The sequence below is a fragment of the Chiloscyllium plagiosum genome, unplaced genomic scaffold (genome assembly GCF_037043375.1).
Source record: "Chiloscyllium plagiosum isolate Xiang-an unplaced genomic scaffold, Cpla_swu_hap1 HiC_scaffold_13, whole genome shotgun sequence".
NCBI classification, from domain to species: Eukaryota; Metazoa; Chordata; class Chondrichthyes; order Orectolobiformes; family Hemiscylliidae; genus Chiloscyllium; species Chiloscyllium plagiosum.
Window position 1 is genome coordinate 658,344 of NW_028270151.1, and position 23,708 is coordinate 682,051.

At 40.2% G+C, this 23,708-nt stretch overlaps 1 protein-coding gene and 1 long non-coding RNA gene across 8 annotated transcripts in view; one reads left to right on the forward strand and one right to left on the reverse strand.

Moving 5' to 3' along the window:
* The window catches only part of LOC148148221 (uncharacterized), a 61,075-nt gene extending 41,388 nt beyond the window's left edge, over positions 1–19,687 (forward strand). Inside the window, exons 2-3 of the long non-coding RNA XR_015759081.1 lie at positions 12,763–12,966; positions 18,517–19,687. This is a non-coding gene — a long non-coding RNA (uncharacterized LOC148148221). The remainder of the gene's footprint in view (positions 1–12,762; positions 12,967–18,516) is intronic.
* mecom (MDS1 and EVI1 complex locus) overlaps positions 1–23,708 on the reverse strand; it is a 1,207,227-nt gene that overhangs the window by 302,856 nt on the left and 880,663 nt on the right. The window lies entirely within an intron of this gene.

Genomic DNA, 23,708 nt, shown 5'->3' on the forward strand with positions numbered 1-23,708 from the left:
TTGTTTGGGTTTGTTGCTGAGAAATTGGCGGACTGTGTTCATTGGGTACCCATTCCTTTTGAATACACGGTATAGGTGATTTTCCTCTGCTCTGCATAGTTCCTCTGTGCTGTAGTGTGTGCTGGCTTGTTGAAATAATGTTCTGATGCAGGTTCGTTTGTGGATGTTGGGGTGATTGCTTCTGTAGTTCAATATTTGGTCTGTATGTTGTTTTCAAAAAGATTGGTACCCAATAAACACAGTCCGCTGATTTATCAGCAACAAACCCATTTCAACCAGAAATCTATCAACAAATACATTAAGTTAGACTCCATCTACCACCCCCTGAGAAAAAGAACAGGAAATGACACCACCACAAGAAATGATGCTACTAACCCAAAGAAACCCAAACATATAAATAGAAAGCAGGAATCATCAGCAGTGCTCTGTCCAGAGGCCCATTGAAGATGTCACCTAGTAGGGTGACAAAACATGTGGAAATAAACCTTCCAGATCAGTGAGCAAACTTACATCCAGATCCTCAACCTGAGCTACAAATCTTCTCAAAACTCACTAACTTCCTCCCTGTCTTTCAGGTACATACTAATCAAGGACACACAGTAGCTGTTCCTTGAATAAGCTCCACATTTCTATTGTGCCCATGCCCTGTAGTTTCCTTCCCCATCTTATGCATCCTAAACCTTTTCTAACTGTATCATAATTGCCTTTCCCCCAGCAGTAGCCCTTGCCCTCCTGTATATACCAATCCCTTTTCATCACTAAAGTAAGCATAACTGAAATGGGGTCACTATGACCAAAGTGCTCAACTACCTCCAAATCTAATACCTGGCCGGGTTCATTACCCAGTACCAAATCTAATGTGGCCTCAGCCCTTATTGGCCTGTCTACATACTGTGTCAGGAGACCCTCCTGCACACAATGGGCAAAAACTGACCCATCTTAAGTATTTGAACCATAGTATTCCCAGTCAATATTTGGGAGTTACTCCAGTACTGGACCAGATGGACCAATGGGCTGAGAAGTGGAAGATGGTGTTTAATTCAAATAAATGTGAGGTGCTGCATTTTGGGAAGGCAAATCTTAGCAGGACTTATACACTTAATGGTAAGGTCCTAGGGAGTGTTGATGAACAAAGAGACCTTGGAGCGCAGGTTCATAGCTCCTTGAAAGTGGAGTCGCAGGTAGATAGGATAGTGAAGAAGGTGTTTGGTATGCATTCCTTTATTGGTCAGAGTATTGAGTACAGGAGTTAGGAGGTCATGTTGCAGCTGTACAGGACATTGGATAGGCGACTATTAGAATATTGCGTGCAATTCTGGTATCCTTCCAATCGGAAAGATGTTGTGAAACTTGAAAGGGTTCAGAAAAGATTGCCAAGGATGTTGCCAGGGTTGGAGGATTTGAGCTACAGGGAGAGGCTGAACAGGCTGGGGCTGTTTTCCCTGGAGCCCGGAGGCTGAGGGGTGACCTTATGGATGTTTACAAAATTATGAGGGGCGTGGATTGGGTAAAGAGACAAAGTCTTTTCCCTGGGGTTGGGGTGTCCAGAACTAAAGGGCATAGGTTTAGGATGAGAGGGGAAAGATATAAAAAAGACCTACGGGGCAACTTTTTCACACAGAGGGTGGTGCGTGTATGGAATGAGCTGCCAGAGGAAGTGGTGGAGGCTGGTACAATAGCAACACTTAAGAGGCATTTGGATGGGTATATGAAAAGGAATGGTTTGGAGGGATATGGGCTGGGTGCTGGCAGGTGGGACTAGATTGGATTGGGATATCTGGTCGACATGGACAGGTTGGACTGAAGGGTCTGTTTCCATGCTGTACATCTCTATGACTCTAAGTTGAAGCCCCCCATAACAACTACCCTATCACTCCCTCTCTTATCAAGAATCATCTTTGCTATCCTTTCCTTTACATCTCTGGAACGATTCAGAAGCCTATAGAAAACTCGCAACAGGGTGACCTCTCCTTGCCTGTTTCTAAGTTTAGCCCATGCCACCTCAGTAGACGAATCCTGAAACATCTTTTCTGCAGCCATAATACTGTCCTTGACTAACAATGCCACACCCCCATCTCTTTTCCCATCTTCTTTGTTCTTCCTGAAACATCTAAATCCCGGAATCTGCAACAACCATTCCTGTCCCAGGTCTACCCATGTCTCTGAAATGGCCACAACATCGAAATCTCAGGTACTGACCCATGCTGCAAGTTCATCCATCCTATTCCAAATGCTACTGGCATTGAAACAGACACACTTCAAGCCAACGTTTTGCTTGCCAGTGCCCTCTTGCGACCGTGAAACCTTATTTTGGACCTCCCTACTCTCAAACTCCTCTACAGTATAACTACAATTTAGGTTCCCATCCCTCTGTTGAATTAGTTTAAACCAACCTGAAGAGCATGAGCAAATTTCCCCTCCAGGATATTGGGACCTCTCTGGTTTAGTTGAAGACCATCCTGTTTGTATAGGTGCCACCTACCCCAGAAAGAGCCCCAATTATCCAGGATTCCAAAACCCTCCCTCCTGCACCATCCCCGTAGCCACGTGTTCAACTCCTCTTGCTCCCTATTCTTCGCCTCGCTAGCACGTGGCATGGGCAACAAACCAGAAATAACAACTGTTTGTCCTAGCTCGAAGCTTCCACCCTAGCTCCCTGAATTTCTGCCTTAAATCCCCACCTTTCTTCCTACCTATGTCATTGGTGTCTATGTGGACCATGACTTGGGGCTGTTTCTCCTCCCCCTCAAGGATCCTGAAAACACGATCAGAAACATCACGAATCCTGGCACCTGGAAGGCAACACACCAACCGTGAGTCTCTCTCCTGTCTGTCCCCCTAATAATGGAGTCCCAATGACTAATCCTCTGCTCCTCTTCCCCCTACTCTTCAGAGCAACAAGGACAGACTCTGTGCCCCATGACTTACCCATGTTAAATTGTCTCCCCCAGCAGTATCCAGAATGGTATATTTGTTGCTGAGAGGAACGGCCACAGGGGATCCCTGCATTGCCTGCTGGTTCCTTTTCCATTCCCTGATGGTAACCCACCTAATTTCTTCTTTTACCTGAGGTGTGACTAACTCCCTGTAACTCCTTTCTTAGTTTAGATTACTTACAGTGTAGAAACAGGCCCTTCGGCCCAACAAGTCCACACTGACCCTCCGAAGAGCAACGCACCGAGACCCACTCTCCTACACCTAACACTACGGGCAATTTAGCATGGCCAATTAATCTAACCTGCACATTTTTGGACTGTGGGAGGAAACTGGAGCACCCGGAGAAAACCCACGCAGACACAGGGAGAATGTGCAAACTCCACACAGACAGTTGCCTGAGGTAGGAATTGAACCTCACAGTCTCTGGCGCTGTGAGGCAGCAGTGCTAACCACTGTGCCACCGTGCCACCCATAACCTCTTAATAACCCTGTCTACCTCCCGAATGATCCGAAGTTCATCCAGCTCCAACTCCAGTTCCCTAACGCAGGAGGTGGTGGAGCTAGAGTTGGTTGCACTTCCCGCAGATGCAGTCGGCAGGGACACTAGTTGTGATCCTTATCTCCCACATTCTGCAGGAGGCATATTCAACTGTCCTAACCTCCATTCCCACTATTCTAAATTCCCGACAAGACTACTGAAAACTAAAAGAGAGGGAATAAAAGATTCGTCACCTTATCAATTCCAGCAGACCAAACCTTATGGAACATAGAACATAGAACATAAAACAATACAGCGCAGAACAGGCCCTTCGGCCCTCGATGTTGCGCCGACCTGTGAACTATTCTCAGCTCATCCCCTTACACTATCCCATCATCATCCATGTGCTTATCCAAGGATTGTTTAAATCTCCATGGCTGATGACTCTGTTACACAACCTTCTGATTGATGTTGAGTGCAGATACAATGCAGCTTGTTCTTGAATGAGAGTCATTGTGAACCTGACGATAGGCCTCTGAAGTTAAAGTTCATCTCAATCTGCGCTATTCCAAAGAAAACAACCCCAGTCTGTCAAATCTCTATTCATCATTGAAATCTGGTGCCAGTAGATTAGATTAGATTAGATTCCCTATAGTGCGGAAACAGGCCCTTCGGCCCAACAAGTCCACACTGCCCCCTAAACAGTAACTCACCAAGACCCATTCATCTACTCCCTACTAATGCACCTAATACTATGGGCAATTTAGATTAGATTAGATTACTTTACAGTGTGGAAACAGGCCCTTTGGCCCAACAAGTTCACACCGACCCGCCGAAGCACAACCCACCCAGACCCATTCCCCTACACCTAACACTACGGGCAATTTAGCATGGCCAATTCACCTGAACCGCACATCTTTGGACTGTGGGAGGAAACCAGAGCACACCCACGCAGACACAGGGAGAATATGCAAACTCCACGCAGACAGCCACCCAAGGCTGGAATCGAACCCGGGTCCCTGGCACTGCGAGGCAGCAATGATAACTACTGAGCCACTGTGCCGCCCCAGTAATAGATCCTGGCAGGTCTTGGCAACAACAAGTACCTCAGTAGCTGATGAGAGCAGGACAGTGTGGGAGCAGTGCTGTAGAGACATAGCGCATACAGAATGATGTGAGCAGCACAGCATTGTGCTAGATAACTCGTTGGAGCTCACTGAGAAAAACTCAACATGAAATGTCCAAAAATGAACCTTTAATGGATTTTTGGTTAAATTTAATCCCTTTTCCTGAAAATGTTTTTTTTTACTTTTTTCAAATTATCGTTAGATACAGTGTAAAAGCTATATTTGAATTTTGATACATTTGGAAAGAACTTCATTAGATATCTGGTCACAGCTAATATTGATTTATTTCTGTTTAACAGGATGTATTAGATCTCACTTTCATTCATCTAATTAGTAGCTGTTCTAACTTTAGAATTTGAAAAACTACCCTGCCAAATCATTGCAGTAAATCCAGTGCCTTTTAACTGGTTTGGATCCACTGCATATTTGCAGGCATACCTGAACAGAGTTGAAACAGCAAGAATGGATTTCTTTTAGTATAGTAATTAATGAAAAAAAAGAAAACAGTAACCTTTACTACTTCTGTTTCAGAAGCGTTGACATCAGAGACTAATATCTGTTTTCCAACAACATTTTTCTGGGTAGCACTAGCCAACCAGGCATTAACTGCTGAAATAGAGAACTGATAATGAAATATGTTTGAATGGAAATAATCTGAAGCTGGATTATAAACATTTCAAACAATGAGCCTGTGACTATTTAGCAGTGTGTTCAATTGTGGATTGTCTTGAAGATGAGGAAGAATTTCATCTTTCAGAGGGTTGAGAGTCTTTGGAACTCCTCACCACAGTCTTCAATTAGCGCTCCTCAATTTGGAGACCATTGCCTTTTAAAGATCATTCACTGATGAAGCTAAAAATCACACAACACCAGGTTATAGTCCAACAGGTTTAATTGGAAGCACTAGCTTTCGGTTATAACCACCTGATGAAGGAGCGGTGCTCTGAAAGCTAGTGCTTCCAATTAAACCTGTTGGACTATAACCTGGTGTTGTGTGATTTTTAACTTTGTACACCCCAGTCCAACACCGGCATCTCCAAATCATTCACTGATGAAATCACCTGAAAACCTTTTCACACAATGTTTCACAAACATGATTCGGATGTTTTGGTCAAATAAGCTTTCCTCAGAATCTTGTCTCTGACTTATAGCATCCACGGTTCTTTCTGCTCCCAAACACTCAAATTATCAGGTGGAAATGGGAAGAGAAGGTGAAAGCAAAAGAAATTATACAATTACAAAAGGTTTCCCCTCAGCCTTCAATAACTGGAAATCCCAATTCCCAGAATTCTCAAGGTAAAACTGATTTGCTTTCTTGATCACCTCTAAAATTATATCTTCTTGCCCGTGTGGAGGGGAAGGATTGCTATAACAACCTTGTTCTATTCTTAATTTATATTGTATCATTTCAGTAACAGGTCTTTCTATTAGCTTGGACAATATCACATTCCAAGATAGGATCCAAATTACAAAGCTATCAAAATCTGTAAGTAATAAAACAAAACAAGTGCTGTGAATACTCAGCTGTCAAGCAATTGACATCTATGTTTTCTCTTTGAGATAAAGAGACCCCCATTGTTAACAGCGAGTACCATAGGCTGGATTGAAAGTTCAATTAAATCATAGTTTCAGCTAAAGGGAGTATTTGGCTGATTGGCAGGAGATGGAGGAGTGCTTGCACAAAAATATGTCATAGGAAGAGAAGTAGTGTTAGGATGGCTAAGGAGTGGACTGCATCAAAGAGAAAATGCCCTTTTTGGGATGCTGAAAGGGGAGTGCAGAGAAGGTATTTTCTTGATGGCATCATGCTGGAAATGGCAACATTATTTTTTTATATAAATTTTTGTGGTTGCTACTATTCTACACAAACAGGTTGACAAATTATCAACTTCACGTGTTTTTCCACTTTCTAAACATAGGTAATTGAATTATCTTGATATGGTTTCTACAGCAGAGTTAATGGCAAACAATCATAAAACCCACAAGATTTAAATAACCTCATCTGCTATCTTTGAAATGACAGGCAGTGGGATGGTTTCTCTCCAAATAGAGTCATGGTTTCAGTAGGAATGGAGGGAAATAGAACTGTATGTCAATGAATATTTCGCACTGTCTTGTCTATAGCACTGAGCCAACATAAATGTCAATGATCTGGGGACTGACAGCAAAACATGGATTATCACAGTAGTGGGGAGTACGGGGGTAAAGAGGTATCCTATGATTGGCCTGTAGCAAGGCTGCAAATTCTTTTCTATTTAATCCTCTGAAAGGTATACATCTAACCATATGTTTACATAGGCAGTGCAGTGAAATGCTGTAATGCTTCTCTCATTTGCATTTGACTTTTGTTCTGTTCTGTTTTGTTCTGTACACAACATTCCTGAAAATCAGATACTTTACAACATTGCAATTTACCATCACAATCTTCAATAACACCTCTTTAAAAATAGTCAGAAACCAATGGACCAAGAAAACGGGGATCTATGGTTGTAAATAAAATGTAATAGGCCTCCTTTGCTCAAAATGTAAAGCCATGTTCACAATCAGCATGGTTTGGAAAGTCATCACTCATGTATCTATGTCAAATCTCTCCCAGCACTTTACTGTCCAGGGCAAAGAGCTGGAAAAACTCAAAACCTCTAACAGAGAAATGGACCTAATCTCTACAGTTACAGAATCTTCCTGCACTCTCACACCACCACCAAATAACTGGGAGTTAATTCTGTCTAAAATATTAATCCCATCTTGGAATGCATGTTATGTGTCAACTCCCAACTGTTACAAAAGTATTTTTAAAACATACAGTGAGTTTATAAGGGAATCAATACTAATGGGAAAAAGGCAGGAAAGTGGAGTTAAAGATGATCAGATCAGTTTTGATATCCTTGAATAGCAGAGCAGGCTTGATGGGCTGAATGGTCTACTTCTTATGGCCTGCATCTTATGATCTACATCTTATGGCCTGTCTATGGAGGAAACAATCTAAAGAATGGAGATTAACCATTCACCATGTGGGTAACTGAGGGAGAACCTATAATATTCTGTAATATAATAACATTATGATTTGGAGATGCCGGTATTGGACTGGAGTGTACAAAGTTAAAAATCACACAACACCAGTTATAGTCCAACAGGTTTAATTGGAGCAGCACGAGCTTTCAGAGTGCTGCTCCTTCATCAGACAGGTGTAGAAGCAGTACTCTGAAAGCTAGTGCTTCCAAATAAACCTATTGGACTATAAACCCGGTGTTGTGTGACTTTTAACTGTATAACAGCATTAAACCTCATGCTTTATTATAAAATACGTAGATGTAAGAATTTCTAAAAAAAAAGATAATTTAAACATTGAAGAGAAATATCTAAACATACAATAGAAGCTGGTAATGGCTGAGTCTGTAACTACAGGCCAATCGTAGGAAACGTCTTCTCCCTCTGCACTCTCCAGCACTGTAATAAAATTTGCACTATTATCTCTCCAGTGCAGAATCCTGATCAGTACAATGAATTCAATTTGATTTATAGTTGCCACATGTGCCGAAGCATTTTGTTTTGCATGCAGTACAGCATCATACCACACAAAGACATAAAGATCATAAGGTGATTGAACAGAGTGAAAAATACAAAGCTGCGGCTGCAAAGAAGGCAAACAAAAAGCTAGATCAACATTAGATTTGACGTTACCAAAGTAATAAAGAGATTGACTACATGCCCTAACATGTGAAGGGGGTACTGATCCATATGACTAATAATTACAACACTTGTAAAACTTCTGCTATCATTCTCATCACTCGATCAAAAGTGTTTTAATATTTGTTATGGTATATTTAAGCAGCATACCCATAAGAAATATATTTTGTACTAAACTTATTCAAGGTGTACCAAATCCCTATTCTTAATGCTGAATTCTGTACACTGTTAAATATTTCCTCTTTCCATGTATCATGAAACACATCATGAAACTGATGGGAGGCTGTGGAGAAGGTAGCACTGACAGGGAATACTTGCGGACACAGAGATGGGTTCAAGTGCGTATATTTCAACGCAAGGAGTATCAGAAATAAGGTGGGTGAACTTAAGGCGTGGATCGGTACCTGGGACTACGATGTTGTGGCCATCATGGAAACGTGGATAGAAGAGGGACAGGAATGGTTGTTGGAGGTTCCTGGTTACAGATGTTTCAGTAAGATTAGGGAGGGTGGTAAAAAAGGAGGGGGGGTGGCGTTGCTAATTAGAAATGGTATAACGGCTGCAGAAAGGAAGATCGAGGGGGATCTGGCTTTGGAGGTAGTATGGGCTGAAGTCAGAAATAGGAAAGGTGCAGTCACCTTGTTGGGTGTTTACTATAGGCCCCCCCAATAGCAGCAGAGATGTGGAGAAACAGATTGGGAAACAGATTTTGGAAAAGTGCAGAAGCCACAGGGTAGTAGTCATGGGCGATTTCAACTTCCCAAATATTGATTGGAAGCTCTTTAGATCAAGTAGATTGGATGGGGCGGTGTTTGTGCAGTGTGTCCAGGAAGCTTTTCTAACTCAGTATGGAGATTGTCCGACCAGAGGGGAGGCCATATTGGATTTGTTACTTGGTAACGAACCGGGACAAGTGATGGGCTTGTTAGTGGGTGAACATTTTGGTAATGGTGACCACAATTCTGTGACTTTCACCTTGGTTATGGAGAGAGATAGGTGCGTGCAACAGGGTAGGTTTTACAATTGGGGGAAGGGTAATTACGATGCTGTAAGACAGGATCTGAGGAGCATAAGTTGGGAGCATAGGCTGTCAGGGAAGGATGTCGTGGAAATGTGGAACTTTTTCAAGGAACAGATACGACGTGTCCTTGATATGTATGGACCTGTCAGGCAGGAAAGAGATGGTCGTGTGAGGGAACCTTGGTTGACGAGGGAGGTTGAATGTCTTGTAAAGAGGAAGAAGGAGGCTTACATAAGGTTGAGGAAACAGGGTTCAGACAGAGCAGTGGAGGGATACAGGATAGCCAGAAGGGACCTGAAGAAAGGAATTAGGAGAGCTAAGAGAGGGAATGAAATATCTTTGGCGGATAGGATCAAGGATAACCCTAAGGTATTTTATGCGTATGTGAGAAACATGAGAATGACGAAAACTAGGGTAGGTCCGATCAAGGACAGTAGTGGGAAACTGTGTATTGAGTCGGAAGAGATAGGAGAGGTCTTGAATGAGTACTTTTCTTCAGTATTTACGAACGAGAGGGACCGTATTGTTGAAGAGGAGAGTGTGAAGTGGACTGGTAAGTTAGAGGAGATACTTGTTAGGAAGGAAGATGTGTTGGACATTTTGAACAACTTGAGGATAGACAAGTCCCCCGGGCCTGACGGGATATATCCTAGGATTATGTGGGAAGCAAGAGAGGAAATTGCAGTACCGTTGGCAATGATCTTTTCGTCTTCACTGTCAACGGGGGTGGTACCAGGGGACTGGAGAGTGGCGAATGTTGTGCCCCTGTTCAAAAAAGGGAATAGGGATAACCCCGGGAATTACAGACCAGTTAGTCTTACTTCTGTGGTAGGCAAAGTAATGGAAAGGGTACTGAGGGATAGGATTTATGAGTATCTGGAAAGACACTACTTGATTAGGGACAGCCAGCACGGATTTGTGAAGGGTAGGTCTTGCCTTACAAATCTTATTGAATTCTTTGAGGAGGTGACCAAGCATATGGATGAGGGTAGAGCAGCGTATGTAGTTTACATGGATTTTAGTAAGGCATTTGATAAGGTTCCCCATGGTAGGCTTATGCGGAAAGTCAGGAGGCATGGGATAGAGGGAAATTTGGCCAATTGGATAGAAAACTGGCTAACCGGTCGAAGTCAGAGAGTGGTGGTAGATGGTAAATATTCAGCCTGGAGCCCAGTTACAAGTGGAGTTCCGCAGGGATCAGTTCTGGGTCCTCTGCTGTTTGTAATCTTTATTAGTGACTTGGATGAGGGAGTCGAAGGGTGGGTCAGTAAATTTGCAGATGATACGAAGATTGGTGGAGTTTGGATAGTGAGGAGGGCTGTTGTCGGCTGCAAAGGGACTTAGATATGATGCAGAGCTGGGCTGAGGAGTGGCAGATGGAGTTCAACCCTGCCAAGTGTGAGGTTGTCCATTTTGGAAGGACAAATAAGAATGCGGAATACAGGGTTAACGGTAGGGTTCTTAGTAAGGTGGAGGAGCAGAGGGATCTTGGGGTCTATGTTCATAGATCTTTGAAAGTTGCCACTCAGGTGGATAGAGCTTGTAAGAAGGCCTATGGTGTATTAGCGTTCATTTGCAGAGGGATTGAATTCAAGTGTCGTGAAGTGATGTTGCAGCTGTACAGGACTTTGGTTAGGCCACATTTGGAGTACTGTGTGCAGTTCTGGTCGCCTCACTTTAGAAAAGATGTGGACGCTTTGGAGAGGGTTCAGAGAAGATTTACCAGGATGTTGCCTGGAAAATGGAAAATAGGTCGTACGAGGATAGGTTGAGAGTGCTAGGCCTTTTCTCGTTGGAACGGCGAAGGATGAGGGGTGACTTGATAGAAGTTTTTAAGATGATCAGAGGAATAGATGGAGTAGACAGTCAGAAACTTTTTCCCCAGGTGCAACAGAGTGTTACAAGGGGACATAAATTTAAGGTGAAGGGTGGAAGGTATAGGGGAGATGTCAGGGGTGGGTTCTTTACCCAGAGAGTGGTGGGGGCATGGAATGCGCTGCCTGTGGGAGTGGTAGAGTCAGAATCTTTGGTGACCTTTAAGCGGCAATTGGATAGGTACATGGATGGGTGCTTAAGCTAGGACAAATGTTTGGCACAATATTGTGGGCCGAAGGGCCTGTTCTGTGCTGTATTGTTCTATGTTCTATGTTCTATGTTCTATGTTCTACATTCTGCGTTCTACAATATACATTTCTGGAGATCTCCCATTTAACTGCACAGTAGAACTTCAGCAAATGCTTTCATTAACATTGACAACAACTATTTATCTCCGATGGCTCTCTCACAGGCCATGACATAATGAAAACTTAAATAAAACAACTCTGTACAAAATATATTGTGTACCAATAGTATGCACTAATCAAGTTTGAATTATCTTCCCATTTTCTCAGTATGTAAGTGTTAGAACATGATTCACAAAAGCTTCAAGTTTTATGTCAGATATTTTAATATCTGACAGTGTCATTTACAAGTACCTAATGTTTTTATTAAATGCCTATTTAAATATCCGTGCAACACACAAATTATGAATCAAAATTTGAGCTGAAAAAGTTCCCTCCCAATTGCAACGTTTAAAAGAAGCCACAAAAAGAAAACAAAATCGGCAGTGACCTCTAGAGTAAGCCTACAATATATCTTTACTGGAAATCTATACTCTAGAATATAGTTGCTTGTATTTGAGTCAGAAGAACATGCATTTTGAATAACAGTATTGAAATAGGAAGTATAGGACGGACACGGTGTGTTAGATAAGGATATATTCATCTTGATGTAAACCTGAGCAATGATAGACATTTAACAATTAGCAAGAAGCTTGAACACATTGTGATATATATAAAATTACTTAAGTAATAGTGAAAACATACATCTAACATCATATGAAATTAATTATCAGCCTAATCAGGATTGCCAAATATTCATGAAAAATAATATTGAAGAAATGCTTATCAGGTTGTGTTTATACAAAACAAGCTATCAGGGGAAAAAATATTTTGTTGGATGATATAATAATGTCCTAATCCTAAAAAAAATTACATATTTTTATATTTTCATTTGTGAAAAGTTTGGAGTTGTATATCAGTGTGAGGGAGTTCCTCAGAGGCAGAGTTAGCAGGTGAACACAATGAATATTCAATAAAGGAGCTGTGCAAACTGCAGGGCAATGCTGATTATTATTCATTCAGACAAAGACCATAAGTTCCAGTGATCTTGTATTCTGTAATGTACAAGGTGCCAACAGTGGAACTTGCATCATTTTGTAAAATCAGCATTTTTGACTAATATTGCAGTGCTTAATACCAAGGTCTTCACATTACAGGACATGCCCTGGAGTCATGTGGGGCAAGTTTGTCCTTACACTTTAATGTAAATTGGATAATATCAGATCAGTTACTCATTACACTTCATTACACACCACTATTTTTCATGATTTTCATTTCAACCATCTTCATTGAGATGAAAGTTAAGAAAGTCAGATTGTGGGTGTCACTGATCCAATGTTTCCTGTTTTATAGATTGCTAAAAAGTCAACATGTGGGAGATATCTGATAAGAACATTTACTCAACAGCTGCTCCCTTGAAATTAGTCTCCACATTGTGCACGGAGAGTGACAACAGCAAGCAGAGGTGTAAGGACCAGACCAGCTCCTTTCAGGAGGCAGCAATGGAGGCTTTGTTTCAAACTGTTAATAAAGTTAACTGTGAACAATGATTCGAAGGTAACAGAAAAACAGGCAGATGCTAATTTTCTGACCTGCACTAATTGATTTCCTATGAGTTGAGAGCCTTCTCATTATGGGGTCAGATGCAAGGGTAAACAGAAAAATCGAAGATCAGAGGCTTCCCCAAGCTCATCAAAATACTACTCTTTGTGTTTTTCAATCTCTGTTCAACTTATTCCTTGACACGTTAGCATTCGTTACAATGCTGACACATAACATACAAGAGGGATTTTAACTCCCTGTATTGAGGAACCTCAAACAAAAGGTAAAGACCTAACTCTACTATTCCACTCTGTCACTATCGTCCCAATGATAATTTGAATAAGGGTCTGTGGTGCCTGGTTGACTCTGGTGGGAGTCCTATAAATACCTTTTTAAAATTGCTGTTCCAGTATGTAGATAGGACTCCTTTAAATGTGAATTATAGTCTGCTCAACATCCAGTCCATCTTGGATTCTTCATTCTGCATAAGCTGTTGGCTAAGAAACAAAGGTCTTCAAAGTGTAGATTAAAAATTCATTTTGGGAATGACCATTCCCTAGTTTTATGTAAATAGTGCAAGCTTTCCATTGTAGCTCTCAGGTGCTCAGTCCAGTCTGCTGGCTGCGTGAAAGCACCCCATTGCAGCTTAAATTCTATAACAGCATGAAATAAAAAAACAGCTCTATTTAGATACTCAGTCCATAATCCTTATTTGTAAAAAAATTAACTCTGTACAAACGGAGCCAGAGGGACCAAACAGAATTAAGAAAAAGACTTCTGGGCCTCAGCTGGTTGAGAACATAACAACAAAAAATGCTCAGATATTATAATTATACAACTGAACAAAATTATTGCACTTTAAACTTTTGCTTTAACACTTATCTGGGTCACATCCCAATCATAACTTGCAAAGCAAAAGGGGATGCTAATGGCACCATAAATAAAGCAAAAGTTGATTTGAGAGGAGATAAAAATGACAAAAGTATAATCATTACCAGCAGTTGCTGACTGGAAACAAACGAGTGCAGTGGGGTTAGCATTTGAAATTGTTGAACTGAAAAATGAGTCCAGAAGGCAGAAAGATGGAGATAAGACAATGTTTCTTGAATTTTATTGAGTTTCTTATGAACAGTGTAGGGAAGGCTGCGGAGAGATGTCAGAGTGGGAATGAGGTGAAGAATTAAACATGTCGAGCAACTGGGTCATACTTTCAGAGTGAATGGAACTGCTCGGCAGAGTGTTCACATAATCTCCACTTGCCATCCTCAGTGTGGAGGAAACAGGTCATTAGCAGCGGATACAGTATTTCAAACTGAAATAAGTGGAAATATAATAATTCCAGCTTAAAGTTGTGTTCAGAGCCCCAGATATTTGTGGAGGTAAAAGGTCATATGTTGATCTCCAATATTTAGTTTTGAATTGTTCATGAGATGTGAGTGTCACTAGCTAGGCCAACATTTGACGCCTATCCCCAGTTTTCCTGGAGAAGGTGGTGTTGAGCTGCCTTCTTGAATTGCTGCAGTCTTTGGGATGTAAGGATAATCACCGTGCCATGAGGAAGGGAGTTCTAAGACCCAGTGACAATGAAGGAATAATAATAAATTTAGGATGATGAGCAACTTGCAGATAACAGTGTTCCCATGTATCTACTGCCCTTGGTAGGGCTTGCAGGTTTGGAAGGTGCTGTCCAAGGAGCTTGGTGCAGTGCATATTGTAGGTAGTACACACTGCTGCCACAATGTGTTGGTGGTGAAGGGAGAGTAAATATTGAAGGTGATCTTTATTAATAATTGGAACTCTTTCTGGGGAAGGTGGGACCTCTACAAACAGAATGACCTTCACCTGAATCAGATGGGTATCAATATCCTGGGGGGAAATTTGCTAATGCTCTTCAGGGGGTGAGGGTGGTGGTGTGGTGTTTAAACTAATGCCGTAGGGGGATGGGAACTTGAATTGTAGTTCCAGTATACAGGCGGTTGAGGGTAGTGAGGTCACGAGAGGGCACTGACAACAAGGATGTTGGTTTGAAATGCCAGGAGCATCTGGAATAAGGTGGCTGAATGTGCAGCATGGGTTGGTACCTGGAATTTCAATGTGGCCATTTCAGAGACATGATGAGAGGAGGGACACGATTGATTGATGCAGATTCTGAGATTTAGATGTTTCAGTAAGAACAGAGAAGATGGCAAAAGAGAGAGGGGTGTGGCACTGTAAATCAAGGGTAGTATTGCAGCAGCTGAGAGAATGATTGAGGACTCATCCACTGAGGTAGTTTGGGCTGAGGTTAGAAACAGGAAAGGAGAGGTCACCACGTTGGGACTGGGAATACTATAGTTCAAGTAGTTGAGATGGGTCAGTTTTTGTTCAATATGTGCAGGAGGGTTTTCTGACACAGTATGTAGACAGGCCAACAGCAGGGGGGGGTCCATATTGAATTTGGTACTGGGGAATGAACCCAGCCAGGTGTTAGATTTGGAGGTAGGTGAGCACTTTGGCAACAGTGACCATAATTCAGTCATGCTTACAAAAGCAATGGACAGGAATAGATATATACCACAGGGTAAGAGGTATAACTGGGGGAAAGGCAATTCTCATATGATTAGGCAAGATTTAGGATGCATAGGATGGGGAAGGAAATAGCAGGAGATGAACACACTTGAAATTTGGAGCTAATTCAAGAAATAGATACTGAGGGTCCTTGATAAGCATACACCTCTCAGGTAGGGAGGTAGTTGTCGAGAGAGGGAATTGTGATTTACTAAACAAGTTGAAGCTCTTATCCTCACATAAGCCTTCCTCTTCCTCTGGACGAGACATGAAGGCTTAGTGAGGGGCCTGGAGAGTTATAGGTTAGCCAGAGAAGATCTAAAGAGAGGGCTAAGAAGAGCCAGGAGGGAACATGAGAAGTTGTTGGTGGATAGGATCAAGGAAAACCCAAAGGCCTTCTATAGGTATACCAGGAATAAAAGAATGATTACAGTAAGACTAGGGCCAATCAAAGATAGTAGTGAAAAGTTGTGTGTGGAATCTGAGGACATAAGGAAAGCATCTAATGAATACTTTTCATCAGTAATCATATTGGAAATTGGCAGGTGACAAGATTATATGGAATTGAGGTTGATAACGAGGAGGTTTTAGCAATTTTGGAAGTTCTGAAAATAGATAAGACCCCTGGGATGGATGGGATTTATCCTTGTATTCTCTGGGAAGCCAGAGAACACCTCCTCCTACTGCCCCCTTGACCATGACCCCATCTCCCACCACCAAACCATCATCTCCCAGACCATCCATAACCTTATCACCTCAGGGGACCTCCCGTCCACCGCCTCCAACCTCATAGTCCCACAATCCCACATTGCCCCTTTCTACCTCCTGCCCAAAATCCACAAACCCGACTGCCCCGGCCGACCATTCCTGAAGAAGGGCTTATGCCCGAAATGTCGAAGGGAAGCCAGGGAGGAGATTGCAGAGCCTTTGACTTCGATCTTTATATCATCACTGTCGACAGGAGTAGTGCTAGAGGACTGGAGGACAGCAAATGTTATTCCCTTGCTCAAGAAGGGGAGTCAGGACAACTCTGGTAATTATAGGCCAGTGAACTTTACTTCAGTTGTGGGTAAGGTGTTGGAAAAGAATGACTTGATTAAGAATAGTCAACACGGTTTTGTGCAGGGTAGGTCATGCCTCACTAACCTTATTGAGTTCTTCGAGAAGGTGACAAAACATGTGGATGGAGGTAAAGTGGTTGATGTGGTGTATATGGATCTCAGCAAGGCATTTGATATGATTCCACATGGTAGGCTATTGCACAAAATACAGAGTATCAGGATTAAAGGTGATTTAGTGGTTTGGATCAGAAATTGGATAGTTGAAAGAAGACAAAGGGTGGTGATTGATGGAAAATGTTCATCCTGGAGCTCAGTTACCAGTGCTATGCTGCAAGGATCTGTTTTGGAGCCACTGCTGTTTGTCATTATTATAAATGATCTGGATGTGGGCATCAAAGGATGGGTTAGTAAGTTTGCAGATGTCACTAAGGTAGGCAGAATAGTGAGTAGTGACGAAGGATGTTGTGAGTTACAGAGGGGCATAGATAAGATGCAGAGCTGGGCTGAAAGGAGTGGAGTTTAATGCAGAAAATTGTGAGGTAGTTCACTTCAGAAGAAATAACAGGAATGCAGAGTACAGGGCTAATGGTAAAATTCTTGGCAGTGTAGATGAACAGAGAGATCTCAGTGTCTAGGTGCATCAATCTCTGAAAGTTAACACTCAGGTTGATAGGGTTGTTAAGAAGGCATAAGGTGTGTTTTCATTTATTGATAGGGGGATTGAGTTTCAGAGCCACAAGGTCAACCTTCAGCTTTAGAAAACAGTGATAAGGCCGCACCTGGAGTATTGCATGCAGTTCTGGTCACTACATTATAGGAAGGATGTGGAAGCTTTGGAAAGGGCTCAGAGGAGATTTACTAGGATGTTGCCTGGTGTGGAGGGAAGGTCTTAAGGAAAGGCTGAGGGAACTGAGGCAGTTTTGTTAGCGAGAAGAAGGTTGAGAAGTGACTTAATTGAGACGTACAAAATAATCAGAGGGTTAGATAAGGTGGACAATGAGAGCCTTTTTCCTCAGATGGGTGAAGGCTAACATGAGGGGGGCATAGCTTTAAATTGAGAGTGATCAATTTAGGACAGATATTAACAGGCGCTTCTTCAATCTGAGAGTAGGGGCGTGGAACGGCCTGCCTGCAACAGTAGTACTCACCGACGTTAAGGGTATTTAAGTGGGCATTGGATCTACATACAGATAATAATGGAACAGTGCAGGTTAGATGTGCATCAGATTATTTTCACAGGTCAGCGCAACATCAAGGGCTGTGAAGGGCCTGAACTACTCTGTAATGTTCCATGTTCTATGTTTGATTGAATGTTAACGGGCAATGGTGAATGTTATTAAACTGCTTATCAGCCCAATGCTAATGGAAATGTGCTATGTGATAAGAACAAAGTGTTGCAGGTGGTTCAGAAGTGGATCAGGGCATAACAGAGGGAACTTCTTCTATGAAATGATAAAAGTGGAGGAGAAGGGGAGGAGAAGGGAAGATACATTGAATAGTGGCATTGTTCTGGAGGTAGGCAAATGAAGATTGGCAATCACTGAATGTGGAAACTGATAGGGTGGAAGGTGCACATATGACAAACCAATTGTGAATCTAAGTTTTGTCATTTAACACTCTGATTTCCATCCTATCACTTCTTATTGCTACAACATGCACCAAGGCTCCTTGGACAGCACCCTGCAAACCTGCAAGCCCTACCAAGGGAACACTGTCATCTGCAAGTTCCCCTCCAAGTTGCACATCATCCTAACTTGGAAATTTGTTACTTTTCTATTCCACGGATGCTGCTAGACATGCTGAGTAATTCTAGCATTCACAGTTCTAGTTTTGTGTTAATTGCATGCTCCTGAATAATGTGATGGTTACCAAACTGCACGATGACTGGAACTGATGCTTTGTCTGAGTCTGCTGTGAGGAAAAGATTGTGACTCATTCTTTGTTTTTCTCTCCCTAGGACAGAAACTCACAACTGTGCAGCTAGGTCACTTGTCACCTGTGGAAGATAAAGGGTTACAGAAGGATGTGAACCCCTTACTCAGTTCTGGCATTGACACACTAACAAAATGCATCCTAGTGAGAATCTAATGTGTACGTTTAATTAAGAGTAATCAGCTTTCAGTATTGACCCAGTGGTAACATTGGTGTCAAAGGAGTTGTGATGCAAGGTCTACCCCAGAATACAATGTTGTGACACCTAACAGCAGCACTAAGAGGATGCTGAATTGTTGGAGCTGTATTTTTGGTGAGAGCTTAAGGTTTTTTCCATCTCAGGCTTATGGTTCTATGTAAAGAAAAGCAGATGAGTTTACACAATGGCTTGGCCAACATTTATCCCTCAACCAATATTACAAAAATGATTTCATTGATGACTTTCTTATTGCTATTTATGGGATGCTGCAGTGCCAAGGTTGAATGCCATGGGTTCCTGTCTTATAACACCAATGATGGGTAGGATTTTAAGAATGGCTTCGAGATAGCAGCAGCCCCAGGATAAAATGAGAGTATGTGCCCATATTGGCTTAGCAATGCCACAGGGGGTGGCCTCCTAGTTGGTTACCTCTGGGTTTGCTGTTCTTTGGCAGGCTCTGGTACCACTGCCTGATTAGATGGCAGACAGCTCCAGCATATTAGTAGCCCTCTATGACAAAGGTGGGTGGTATTGAGACAGGTAAGATAACTTGAGGGTGCCTGGCAATGTAGATACTCTTGGACAGGTCAGGTTCATTAAACTTGGCCGGTCACTGCGATTGAGGGGAAGGTCATTTGCGAGGTTTTCCTTTCCATGGCCTTCTTTTGAAGTGCGAGATCTCTGGCTCTGATGGCTACCCTGGTAGCTGTGGGGACCCTGTGTCCATTGAAGTTGCAACCTCTGAAAGTGGCACAAGAGGTACTCAGCTATCTGCAAAATTGTTCTCTTCGAGAAACTGCTTCATCTTCCATATTGACCCAGAAATTTCTGCAAGTTTACCCATCACAAACCCTGCATTACCCTCTTTCTTTTTCCATCCATCTCAGCTCTTCTCCCTTGGGCTGGGAAAACCCTGCCCTTAACTGCAAAAGCAATTATTTAGAAGTCTTACATCTCTGAAAGGTGCTACATAAATGCATGTTTTTTCTATTTTTGATTGTAAGAAATGTGATTACTCATTAAAGCTTACAATGACAAGTCAAGTTTGCATATATAAAACCAAAGAAGTAATAAATGTATTGAACATTCTTAATTGACACATAACACTTTTTCACAACTAACTATTCTGCCACTGATCATATGCCCATGCTTATTATACCTTGGAGATTGACATCCTGATCTGTGCATTTCAAGTGAAAAGAAATCTAGTTTTCCATTAACTGAAACCACAACCAGTTATTCTAATTGGCCTAACAATTACAGTACCAGCCTCAGGGGGAACTATTCCACAAATGCCGTCTCCCATTACTGTCAACAGTTACACCAATCTGATTACATTCACATCAAGGAGGAGTAATTCTCATTTTTCTATAATGATTACTTACCTCATTTAATTGGGAAAAATAAACAATTTAAATGTGAAAGTTAAACACTGGAGAAGATTCTAATCAATGAGATATTCACAAAGACTTCTTTGTTGCTATTTTGAATCCCGTCAGCTTAAAAAAAAGGCATTGAATTCAACTAAAAATTGCTTCAAACTGAATAGCTACTTCAAAACCAAAAGTTCATCAACGATTTTGATAACAGATTGTATCCAGAACATTAAGCTGGTTTGACTTTCCCTTATGAACATGGAGTGGCAGTATATTTCAAGCATTTTCTAATTCTTGTTTCAATATCTAAGCATCTTACAATTGGCCAGGAGCAAAACTTGAAAATGACATTGAATGAATTTCTAAGCAGATAAAAATTTAATCTGTAAACTGCTTCAAACTGATAACTAAAACAAGCCAATCAAAACTCTTTAATTTTAAATTGATTGAAACTTATTAATAACCCCTTACCAAGATGTTTGGAGTGATTTGAAGCCAACCTCATTACCAATCTATAATCAAACCAATCTAATTTGTCCGGCAATTCTAAATCAAAAAATCCAAGTTCACTACTAAGAGCTTCAAATTTGTTGAAAATTCCATGTCAAACAGTTCTAAATGTACAAATAATTTACTGTCATATAGTTCCAAATTTATCAGCTCTTCCAAATTAAAGGAATCTAAAATCAGCAAAAATTTCACATTTCAAACAGACCAATGATTCCACAATTGATAACACCCAAACTCATCATTTCAAGCAATACCAACATGGATATAAATAGTATTTTTCTGAAGATTATCCTGAAGCAGTTCACAGGCAATTGATTCCTTTTTGAAAGGTAACCACTGTTAGTCAAACACTGCAGTCAATTTCACACACCCAGGTTCTACAAATAGTAATGAATGGAATGACTAGTTAACCTGTTTTACTTTATTGGTTAAGAAGTGAAGATAGAACTATCAGTAAATTTGGATTCATTTAAAATGGAATAGCCAACAAATTTGGAACAGTGCAACAGCGTGCTATCATTGGGTTTGGGAGTTAAATGACTTTGAATTCATTGTATTTAACAAGTCTAAACTGATGAGATAGTTGCACCTTGCTTCTAATTTCAATTCACCATCAATTGCATATCAAAATCCTCCAAAATGATTGGCAATTTCTCAGATCATTTTGAGATTATTGACTGTTGCAGATTAAGCCACTCTAAACAGTTCTATATAAATCCCACATCAAATTGCTGCAAGCTCATAAACAAATTCATCAAATCGACATCAGCTGTATGACCAGTCATTGCAAACACAGTGAGTTACACATCCAAAACACCATACTTGCTACTAATTCAACAAATTCCCCATTCAAAAGCATCAAATTTACTTACTGTTCCACAAAACAAATTCATTGATAATTTTGCTTCAAATGATTTCAAATTTACTGATAAGTCTACATAAAAATGATAATGAAACTAACTATTCCAAACATACTATGTGCTCCAGACTTAGGTAGATTATATTAAACAATGCTAAACTCACTGATAATTTCCTGTTGACCTTGCCTATTCCTGATTAAATCAAAGTGCCGTGGTATTCCCAACATAAAATAAAATTGATACTTGCTAGAAGTTCAAATCATCTTTATGAACCTCATTGTGATACAAGAAAAACTAATTCAAACGTTCAAGAAATTACAGAACCTTTTCTAAATTTATGAATAATCTTTCAAGAATATTAATTATTTCATCTCCAATTGATCAAGTAGTTTATCTTTAAATCATCACAACTAAAGTTGAAACAAATACAAGAAATTCTGATCAAACTATTACTAAATATTTCTGGATCTCAGCATTGCAAACAATTGTGGTAAAGCTTTTCTAACTTAACTTTATATTTCCTACTGTTCCATATAGCACATACCAAATTATTCCAAAAGATTTATTATTAAACTATTCCAGATATTTTAATTTCATTTTAATCTGTAAAAATATTTCAAACAAATGTAAGCCTTAAATCTATCATATTGTTCCAAGCCAATTTTGTAAGAAACAAATGGGAGCCTGTTTCTCATTAGGTGGTTCTACAAATTCTGTATCAAATGATTGCACTAAATTAGCCACTGAAACATTCTAACTTATTTTGTTGTTCTCCATGTTTTTCAAAAATTCCCATAACAAAGTGCTTCAAATAATTCCTCATCTACAATTCCAAATAGTTCCATATCTCTCATTTCAAACAACTGGATCTTAACTGGTTCTAAATCATTCAATCATATATTCTTGAATATGTTTCTGACCAAACTACTCAAGCTGTTCCGCTCAAATTATTCCAAGCTATTCATGTAAAACCACCCTAACTTACAAAAACATTTCCAAACTATCGCAACTGTTTCTTCATAATTTAGCTACACCATTCTTAACAAATTGTCTTCAATGTTTCCTTATCAAATCATAGATTTTTTTTTAGGATTGGTTTCAATTGTGTGTTACACTATCAGATTGATATAAGCAACTGAATAACATATGATTCAAACTTTATTCCTACCAAAGTACACAAAAATGTTCTGTCATACCAGTCTAAAATGAACAATTGTTGGAATTACCCAACCATTTCAAGCTACTTCAAACACACTTATAATAAGGAATTTCCTAGAATTGTAGCAATTCAATCATCTCAACCTGGAGCAAATTGACAAAAATAATAACAAATTATGTAATGAATTTGCTCAAACGATCCAGATAAACAATTGTCTAACAATCTAAATCTAGAAATTCCATATTAAATAATTTCATTTCAGATAATATCTTTTCCAAACATATCCTTGCAAACTATTCGATTTAATGCCCAAACAACAAGCTCATAATCAAACTTACGCAAAGTAATTAGCTAGCGAATAATTCCCACATGAAACTATTTGGCATCAAATGCTTCCTGTTCTAATTGATCTAAATCAAAACTCTCTTGCAACTGATTTAATAAAACACCCATTCCAATTTTAAAATCCACATTAGTACACTTAAGAAATTGCCCATTCAACTATGTTCCAACATGTACTTCACAATTGAAAAGTGAAATAATAATAGAAATAATAATTGAAACAATCCATTGTCAAACAATTTTATGGCAATTCATTGTCACAAAGTTCTCTCTGCAAATGACTCATGATTAGGAATTTTGACAATTCGACAACCGACTATTTTGACAATCCCAACCAAATTATTTTACATCAATAGTTCATGATCAATTATGTAGATAATTTTAAAACAAATATTTATAACACTACTTATTCTCAAACAATTCTTTATCAAGCAATTCCCAATCAAAGTCTGTCAATAATTCTGGAATAACTCCCATTCAGGAAGTTACAGTTTAGGTAATTCCCAAACAATTTTTATGAACAAAGATTCTATTCAACTATTCATTTTCAAACAAAAGAGTATAATCAATACGTTGTTAGAGGTTCAGCCATTCTAAAAATCAAATTAGTTCAAAAACTCCAATAAATTACAATTATATTGTTCCACATTCAAACACTCAATCCTGTTAGCCAATTCATAATTCTTCAAAAATTCTAATAAATTATAATCAATTATATATTTAAAACAATGAAACTATTCCAATACATTCTGATTAAATAGTCAAACAATT